Source organism: Dipodomys merriami, unplaced genomic scaffold (genome assembly GCF_024711535.1).
Source record: "Dipodomys merriami isolate MVZ:Mamm:240054 unplaced genomic scaffold, mDipMer1.0.p SCAF_6, whole genome shotgun sequence".
Classification (NCBI taxonomy): Eukaryota; Metazoa; Chordata; class Mammalia; order Rodentia; family Heteromyidae; genus Dipodomys; species Dipodomys merriami.
The window spans coordinates 10,686,840-10,696,180 of NW_027206179.1; positions in this window are offsets into that span (position 1 = coordinate 10,686,840).

Sequence of the window (9,341 nt, forward strand, 5' to 3'; positions counted from 1 at the left end):
TTGCCCCTTCCCCCCTGCCCCTCCCGCCCCCCTCTGCCCCCCCCCAGCCCAGCGGGCCCTGCAGGGACAGCGCCTAATTGATGCGCTAATGAGCCTGTGGTGCAGCCTAATGAGGCGGTGGGAGGAGGGGAGGGGAGGGCAGGGAGGAGGGGGGAGGCCTGGGAGGAGGGGGGAGGCCTGGGAGGGGGGAGGCCTGGGGGGGGCCTGGCAGGGGGGGAGGGGGAAGGAGATCTGGGAGGGGGGAGAGCTGGGGGAGACCTGGGAGGAGAAAGGCCTGGGAGGGGGAGGGCTGGGGGAGAGGGCTGGGAAGGGGGGGCTGGGGGGGATGGTCTGGGAGGGGGGAAGGAGGTTTGGGAGGGGAGGGCTGGGGGGGATGGTCTGGGAGGGGGGAAGGAGGTTTGGGAGGGGGAGGGCTGGGGGGGATGGTCTGGGAGGGGGGAAGGAGGTTTGGGAGGGGGGGGGGCTGGGGGGATGGTCTGGGAGGGGGAGGGGGAACTCCCGCCCCCTTCCCCGGTTCCCACCGCGACTGGCAGAGGGGAGGGCACATCCGGGGCCCAGGCCCCGCCCACTCCCTGGGCCCCGCCCACTCCCTGGGCCCCGCCCCGCCCCAGCTCCCGCCCCGCCGCTCCCCCCACACCCGCCAGGGGCGCCTCAGGGCGTCCAGGCCACAGCCCTTCCCTCCCCGAGGCCCCACGCGGGCAGCACGGCCTCGGCTGGGGGGCCACCCTCTGCTCAGGGGCTGCTGTCCGCCTGTCGCCTCCTAGACAGACTGGGGCGTCCAGGCCGATCTCCAGAAAGAAGAAGAGCCGGCGGGCACGGCCCGCGCCCGCTAGGATTAGTAATGATTTATTATGACATTATGAACGGAAGCCCAGAGATGCCACGCAACTTGTGAAAGGTCACACAGCCTCGCCGTCGGGATCCAATGAAGATAAGACCAGTCGGTGTACAAGAACACGAGAGTTTGTGTACCCAGTGATGGACAGAAGAGGGAGGACTTGGAGGTCAGGGGGCCAGCCAAACAGGGGTGAGGCTGGGGCGCCCTGCCCTGCCCTTCTCTTGGCCTCTTTGTTCCTGACTGTGGCCCGTGACCCGGTGGACCAGGCCTTCTGGCTGGAACGCACTGTTCCTGCAGCCCGCGCTCCTCCCCTCCAGCCCCGGCCTGCAGTCTTTTCTCTCTCCCGTGGTGCCGCTTTCTGCACAAAACAGTCAAACTTTCATTGCTTTGAGCTCCCCCGTGGCTCACGCCTGTCACCAGCTACTCAGGAGGCTGAGAGCTGAGGATCGCAGTTCAAGGCCAGCCCGGGGAAGGAAAGTCCGTGAGACTCTTATCTCCAACGAACCACCAGAAAACTGGAAGTGGTGCTGTGGCTCAAGTGGTAGAGCGCTGGCCTTGAGCTGAAGAGCTGAGGGACAGCGCCCAGGCCCAGAGTTCAGGCCCCAGGACTGGCACACACGCACACACACACACATGCACACACACACATGCGCACACACACGTGCACACACACATGCACACACACACATGCACACACACACACACATGCACACACACACACACATGCACACACACATGCACACACACACACGCACACACAGGGCCTGACTATTGACTGCCTGGCAGGGCAGCTCAGTCTCTCTCTTGTGGACCCGGCCTTTCCCTTCTCTCTCCTCCCTCCGCCCTTCATTGAAGGGCTGTTTCTCCCCTGTCTGTCTGCTCCCCCCCTCCCCTCTCCCCCCTCCCCTCCCCTCCCCCCCCTAGGCCTCCTGGGCCACGTTTGCTGGCTGGCTGCCAGGCCAGATTGTGCCCTTGAACTTGGCCCATTGCCTCCTCCTCCTTCCAGCCTCTCCCATCTCCTCTCTGCCCTGTGCCTCCGCCCCCTCAGTACCCATCACCCCCATTCCCTCCTCCCTCCTCCCCGCCCAGCATCCAGCTCGGCTCCTCTCCTCTGTCTTGCCTGGGCCTGTTGGGTAACTCAGTGGGCGGGCATCCTCGTGGTGAATGGCCCGCTTCCCAGCTGTGGCTTGGGAGAAGTGGATGGGTGACTTGGCACTGGGCCTGGGATGTGGCCACAGCAGCTTTTGAACCACAGCCACAAACCCACCACCCTCAGGACTTTGCTGTGTGACCCCAGGCAGCTCGCTAGGTGTCTCTGGGCCTGGAAAAGATTTGCCTAGCTACTGGACCTACCTGCAGGGGGAGGAGGGAGGGGGGGCAAAGGCTCAATATTTTATTATCAGGCTGCTGTGTGTCAGGCTAGAGTTAGGTACCAGGGACCTCCCCCCCCTTTTCCCTTCAACCCATTGACCTTTGGAGAGAGAAACAAGAAAAATTAATATAGCAAACACCAGCTCACACCAGCCATTCTAGCTACTCAGGAGGCTGAGGTCTGAGGATTATGGTTCAAAGCCAGCCCGGGCAGAACAGTCTGGGAGACTCTTGCCTCCAATTAACCACTAAAAAGGCAGGAAATGGAGCTGTGGCTCAAGTGGTAGGGCAGCAACTGTGAGTGAAAAAGCCAGTGAGAGTGAGACCCTAATTCTAGTCACACACACACACCCCAAACAACCAAAAAAGTCTGAGCAGAGGGATTAGCACGTGTGCAAAGGCCCTGGGGTTAGACCTAGACCAAGGCTAGACAATAGAGTGTTCTGGGATGTCACTGAGCCGGAGAGGAATGGGATTTGGTTCACATCATTTCAGTGGATGAGCAAAGATATGGGAAGAACCGAGGTGTGGCCGTGCACACCTGTAATCCCAGTGGTCTAGGACCCCTGTCTGAGGCCCAGAGAGGTCAGAGGGAGACTCAAGGGGCTCCCTGCTATTGATCGGTTACCAGGAATGGGCCCTGATTTGGGCGAGAATTCTGGTGCCAGGCCTGTTTTCCAGGTGAGGAGACCTGGCTGTGTGAGCATGCTTGGCATCTGGTCCCTGGGCTCACGGGGAAGCCCTTTCTCTGCCCAGATGCCCTGTTTCTGTCCAACATGACACTGGTACCCCGACAATGCTCAGGACTCCCCTCAGTTAGTGGCTGTGGGTTCCGACACCTGTGGATTTAGGACCAAAGACAAGAGAGGCTTGGCCATTCATGTGTCCAAATCCTGCCCGCTCCTGCCATTCCCAGCACAAGAATGCTGAGACTCCCCCAAGCCAAATCCCCTTGTCAAACCAGGACCTAAGCTTACGCCCTATCTTCCTCTCCTGAGGATGATGTACATCTTGCTTGACTCAAAACAGACAAGGCAACTCCTACACGCTCTGTAGAACCCCAGCTGAAACACCCACGGAGGGGGCCCAACATCTACAACGTGTGGCTTCCCAAGCAGGGCTGTCACCCTTGGTTCAGCTGGCCTCCAGGTCTCCCCTCCCAGGGCATGACCTCAGGAGGTTCCTTCCCCCCCCACTCCCAGATTTGGGGTCCCTCTTGGCCCAGACTCCTGGGCCTTGGACGGCTGGGGCCGGAAGCACCGGCCAGGAGTACTGAACCCACCATCCTCATCCTGTACAGTGGGTACACTGAGGCTCAGGTGTCCAGCTTGGAGGAAGAGGGGACCCCCCCCCCGTTCCAGACACAGGCATGGGGGGGCGAGGCCCAGGGTCACCGTGAGGGGGGGGTGAGGGGGGCCGAGGCCCAGGGTCACCGTGAGCGGGGGGGGCAGGGTCACCGTGAGGGGGGGGCCAGGCCCAGGGTCACCGTGAGGGGGGGTGAGGGGGGGCCGAGGCCCAGGGTCACCGTGAGCGGGGGGGGGGGGGCCCAGGGTCACCGTGAGGGGGGGAGGGGGGCCGAGGCCCAGGGTCACCGTGAGCGGGGGGGGGCGCCCAGGGTCACCGTGAGCCCGGAGGGGGGCCAGGGTCACCGTGAGCCGGGGGGGGGGCCAGGGTCACCGTGAGCCGGGGGGGGGGTGCAGGGTCACCGTGAGCCCGGGGTGGGTGAGGCCCAGGGTCACCGTGAGCCGGGGGGGGGGGGGGGGGCCCAGGGTCACCGTGAGCCCCAGGGGGGGGGGCGAGGCCCAGGGTCACCGTGAGCCCCGGGGGGGGGGGGCCAGGGTCACCGTGAGCCCCGGGGGGGGGCCCAGGGTCACCGTGAGCCCCGGGGGGTGGCGAGGCCCAGGGTCTCCGTGAGCCCCGGGGGGGGGGGGGCGAGGCCCAGGGTCACCGTGAGCCCCGGGGGGGGGGCCCAGGGTCACCGTGAGCCCGGGGGGGGGGGGGCGAGGCCCAGGGTCACCGTGAGCCCGGGGGGGGGGGGGGGCGAGGCCCAGGGTCACCGTGAGCCCCGGGGGGGGGCCCAGGGTCACCGTGAGCCCGGGGGGGGGGGGGCGAGGCCCAGGGTCACCGTGAGCCCGGGGGGGGGGGGGGGGGGCGAGGCCCAGGGTCACCGTGAGCCCGGGGGCCGAGGCCCAGGGTCACCGTGAGCCCCGGGGGGGGCCCCAGGGTCACCGTGAGCCCGGGGTGGGCGAGGCCCAGGGTCACCGTGAGCCCGGGGTGGGTGAGGCCCAGGGTCTCCGTGAGCCCCGGGGGGGGGGGGCGAGGCCCAGGGTCTCCGTGAGCCCCGGGGGGGGGGGGCCCAGGGTCTCCGTGAGCCCCGGGGGCGAGGCCCAGGGTCACCGTGAGCCCCGGGGGGGGGGGGCCCAGGGTCTCCGTGAGCCCCGGGGGGGGGGCCCAGGGTCACCGTGAGCCCGGGGTGGGTGAGGCCCAGGGTCACCGTGAGCCCGGGGTGGGCGAGGCCCAGGGTCTCCGTGAGCCCCGGGGGGGGGGCCCAGGGTCTCCGTGAGTCCCGGGGGGGGGCCCAGGGTCTCCGTGAGTCCCGGGGGGGGGGGCCCAGGGTCTCCGTGAGCCCCGGGGGGGGCTGGCTGCGGCCCCGCAGCTCGGCGGGGGGCGCGGGAGGCCGGGGTTGGCGGTGTCGGAAGCCAAAGGCTTGGCCTCCCCCGAGGGAGCCGCTTTCCCGGCCCGGGTCGGATCAATGGGCTGTAATTATACCGCGCCGGGCCCGGAGCCGGCGGGGAGGGAGCGGGAGCTGGCAGCAGGGCCGCGCGGGCGGGCGCGGGCGGCGGGCGGGCGGGCGCGGGCGGCGGGGACCCCACGTTACTTTGATTGACAGCCCGCCCCGAGGCCGCGCGCGCAGGCGCACGCCCGCGCAGAGCCTGCTGGGACTTGTAGTCCTGTTCGGAGCAGACGCTCAGTTCCGGTCTCCCTCGGCCCTACGCGCTGGGGAAACTGAGGCACACCCTTCTAGCATTATTTCACCCCCGTCCCCCGCCTCGGTCCTCCCCCTCATCTCCTCCCATCTCCTTGGAGTCCTCCCTCGCCCGACCCCGTGTCTAGGACCCCCGGGACTGGAGGGGAGAATCTCAAGCTCTTCCCTGAGGCCTGCAGGAGACTTCGTGGCTCCTGCCTCCGTTTACCTATCTGTAAAATAGGGCGATCCCCGCCCCCCAAGGCTAGCCGGGCTGTGAGAAGGGAGCAGGTTGAGCAGGGGACTCTTGCTTTTGAGGGGTGACCTGGCGGGCTGAGAGGAGGGCTCGCTCCCCCCAGGTGGTGGATAACGGGTGAGCCGAGCCCCCGCCCGCGCCGGGCCTGCCCACCCAGGCCGGGGTGTCCACGAGGGTCCCTGAGTCTCCCGGCGCGGGGGGCGGAGCGGCTCTTGCCTCCCACCGCCACCCCCGCGCCCGGAACGCCGAGCCGCCTTGCGATTGGCTCAGCCGAGCCCACGGCCTCACGCCATTGGTTGCCGGTATCTTGTTCTCTATTGGCCGGTTGCCGTTCTGACATCACGGACCCATGTGGGAGCTCGGCGAGCTGATTGGCTGGCGCCCCCAGCCAACCACCGCCGAGAAAGGAATTTCCACAGTAGCAGGGGCGGCGAGGCTGATTTAAGGTGGTCTGAGCAATCCCGAGTCCCAGCGCTGCTTCTCGGCTTTTCCTTTCCTTTTTTTTTTTTCCTTTCCTTTTTTTTTTTTTTAAACCCACACGCACATCATAAAAACTCAGCCAGAAACCAGCGGCTGAGCCTTTGCTGTAGAGTTGGGAGGAGAGATTGGAAGGAGCTCAACCTCTTTCATTTTTTTTTTCAAACCCCTTCCCCCATTTTGCAAATGGGGAAACTGAGCCTCCCAGCAATCCAGTCAAGGGTGTGTGTGTGTGTGTGTGTGTGAGTGTGAGGCTGGGGATTCCCCAACATCTCAGCTGCACCCCACCCCTCCCCCAGATCCCAGCTCACTGTTGGGGTGCTGTAGTTGAGAGTATGACAGTGTGCCACCTTCTCCCAGCTCTACTAGTGAAACCCCAGAGCCAGGGTTTGTGGGGTGTGTGTGTGTGTGTGTGTGTGTGTGTGTGTGTGTGTGGTCTTGTAGCTTCCCAGATTCTCTGGCTGGGAAAAGACCCCCTCTTCCAGGAAGCCTCCTCAGGGGATTCCCACAGCCTTGGCTTTTCTCCTTTTGACCTGGGAGATCTGTTCTTAGGGTGTCCTTCCCTCCCCTAGCCATCCTGGAAACCCCTTTCTGGCCTGGGCCCAGCTCTCCACATCCTACAACAGAAGGTAGATCTAGAAGTATTTGCATTCAGGGTGCTGGTGGAAAGCAACCCCGAAAGCCCGGGAGAATTGGGCCTGGTCCTTGAAATGCCAAGCTAAAAAGGAAGGGGAGGAATTCCAGGAAGAGAGAGATAAGACACCAAAGAAAAGCCCTCCCCATCCCCATGAGAAAGAAAGCGAATTAGATCATCTCGTGAAGGCCACTGGGGCTGTGGGGTGGGGTTTTCTAGGGGTGCAGGGAAGCTGGCTGGGCCTAATAGGGCTCCCACCCCTCTCAACTACACTGAACTGAGTTGCTAATGTATCCCCAGGGCAATAGGAAACCAGGGGAGAGTTTTAAAAGAGGGATTAAACTAAAATTAAAGGGGGAAGTCACCTCCTAGAGATGAAATGATTTGTGGCCTGGCAGGCAGGGGAGGAAGGGAAGGGCTTGTGTGTGTGTGTGTGTGTGTGAGAGAGAGAGAGAGAGAGAGAGAGAGAGAGAGAGAGAGAGAGAGAGAGAGAGAGAGAGAGAGAGAGAGAGAGAGAGAGACCAGGCCCAGAGATGGTCAGGAAAACTTGTCCATTTGTCCATCTGAGCAGAGCCTGGAACTGAGGGCTGAGAAATGGGCCCTGAGTTTGAGGTCAGGGGCTTTGGCAAGAGAAGGCTCACTCACAGAAGGGGTTTAGGGGTGAACTGATTAGAGGTGTCATTATGTGTTCCAAGAAGGAGTGACACTGGAGTCCCTAGCAATGGTGTAGACTGGGGATTTCCCAGACACCAAGGGACCTGGGACCACAAACTTGTTACTGGGGACTCAAGTGGGAAACCCCGTTTCTTAGATTGACAGGACATTCAGAGAAGAGAGCTGTCTGGGGATTTCTTGTTTTAGCTAGAGAAGCCAGGTTCTTGTCAGCTCTCCAGGTTCAGACCCTACAGAGCATGGACTGAGGGGACAGAGACATCCTGTGAATAAATATAGTTAAAATATCATTAAAAAAAAAAGATCTCTGGGCTGGGAAGGTGGCTTACTGCTAGAATGCTTGCCTTCATGAAGTCCTGGGTTCGATTCTTCAGTGCCACATACGCAGAAAAGGCCAGAAGTGGCTCTGTGGCTCAAGTGGTAGAGTGACAGCCATGAGCAAAAGAAGCTCAGGCCCCAGGACCAGCACCCTGTATAAACTCAGGAGGCTGAGATCTGAGGATTGCAGTTTGAAGCCAGCCTGGCCAGGAAGTTCTATGAGACTCCAATTAACCACTTAACAACCAGAAGTGGAGCGTTGCTCAAAGTGGTAGAACACTAGCCTTGGGGGGCGGGGCTCAAAAACAGCACCCAGGCCCTGAGTTCAAGCCCCACTACTGACTCCCCCCCCCCAAAAAAAGATGAAGTGTTTTAGAAGAATAAGGTGAGCCTGGCACTGATGGCTCACGCCTGTCACCCCAGCTACTCAGAAGGCTGAGATCTGAGGATTGCAGTTCAAAGCCAGCCCAAGCAGGAAAGTCTATGACACTCTTATTTCCGATGAACCACCAAAAAACTGGAAGTGGTGCTGTAGCTCAAGTGGTAGAGCACTGGTCTTGAGCTGAAGAGCACAGGGACAGCGCCCAGGTCCAGAGTTCAAGCCCCATGAACAACAAGAAAGAAAGAAAGAAAGAAAGAAAGAAAGAAAGAAAGAAAGAAAGAAAGAAAGAAAGAAAGAAAGAAAGAAAGAAAGAAAGAAAGGAAGAAAGAGAAAAAAGGCGGAGAGTACAAGGGTGCAAGTTACTTAAAGGGGTGACCAGGAGGGGAATAAGAAACAAGGGACGAGAGATCCGGGAAAAGGGAACAGCATGTGGAAAGACCCCGAGGTTGAGCCCAGCTTAGCGTGTTGGAATCTCTCTGTGACACATAGAACTAAAAGTAAGTGTTATGGAGAGGAAGAAAGAACGAGGGTTCATGTTTTTAAAGAGTCTCTTGGGAAGAGAGAGGCAGTTGAATGTTATTTGCAATACAAGGGAATGGACCGTAGAACCTCATGTGTATTATGCAAGTATTCCATGAACTCCACCTCCAGCTCTAGATTTGATTTCTTCTTAATTATTTTTATTGGTACTGGTCCTGGGATTTGAACTCAAGGCTCGAAAGACAGCCCCACGTCCAGCTTTTTCTGAGTACTTTATTGGAGATGAAGAATCTCATGGACTTTCCTGCCTGGGCTGGCTTTGAACTGTGATCCTCAGATCTCAGCCTCCTGACTAGCTGGGCTTTATAGGCATGAGCCACCAGCGCCCAGCTTTAGATTTGATTTCTGTGGCAAGAAGAAGCCATTGAATCCTCTAGCATACCCCTGCCCCCCACCCCCACCCCCAGTGACCAACCTCAGCATCTTGCTTCCTCTGATTCTTCTTACAGCTGCTCATCTCCAACCTGCTCAGAGAAGACCCCTTTCCTGGCTGCACAGGAATGAGGATCCCATTTGGTGATCTCTACCACAACTCCCCTCCATTCTTCATGTTTTTGTTTTTGCTTTTTGTCGGTCATGGGGTCTGAACTCTGGGCGCTGTCCCTCAGCTCTTCAGCTCAAGGCTAGCGCTCTACCACTTGAGCCACAGTGCCACTTGCGACTTTTTTTCTGCTTATGTGGTGCTGAGGAATCGAACCCAGGGCCTCATGCATGCAAGGCAACCACTCTACCACTGAGCCACCTTCCCAGACTCAGTTCTTCTAGTACACAAATAACTGTAGTAGGCCTGGGGCTCCTCTCCCCTGAGCCTGATCTCCCAGCTCTCCTTGGATCCTGTGGGATAGTGGTAGGAGTGGTGTTGAAACTGGTGTGTGTGTGTGTGTGTGT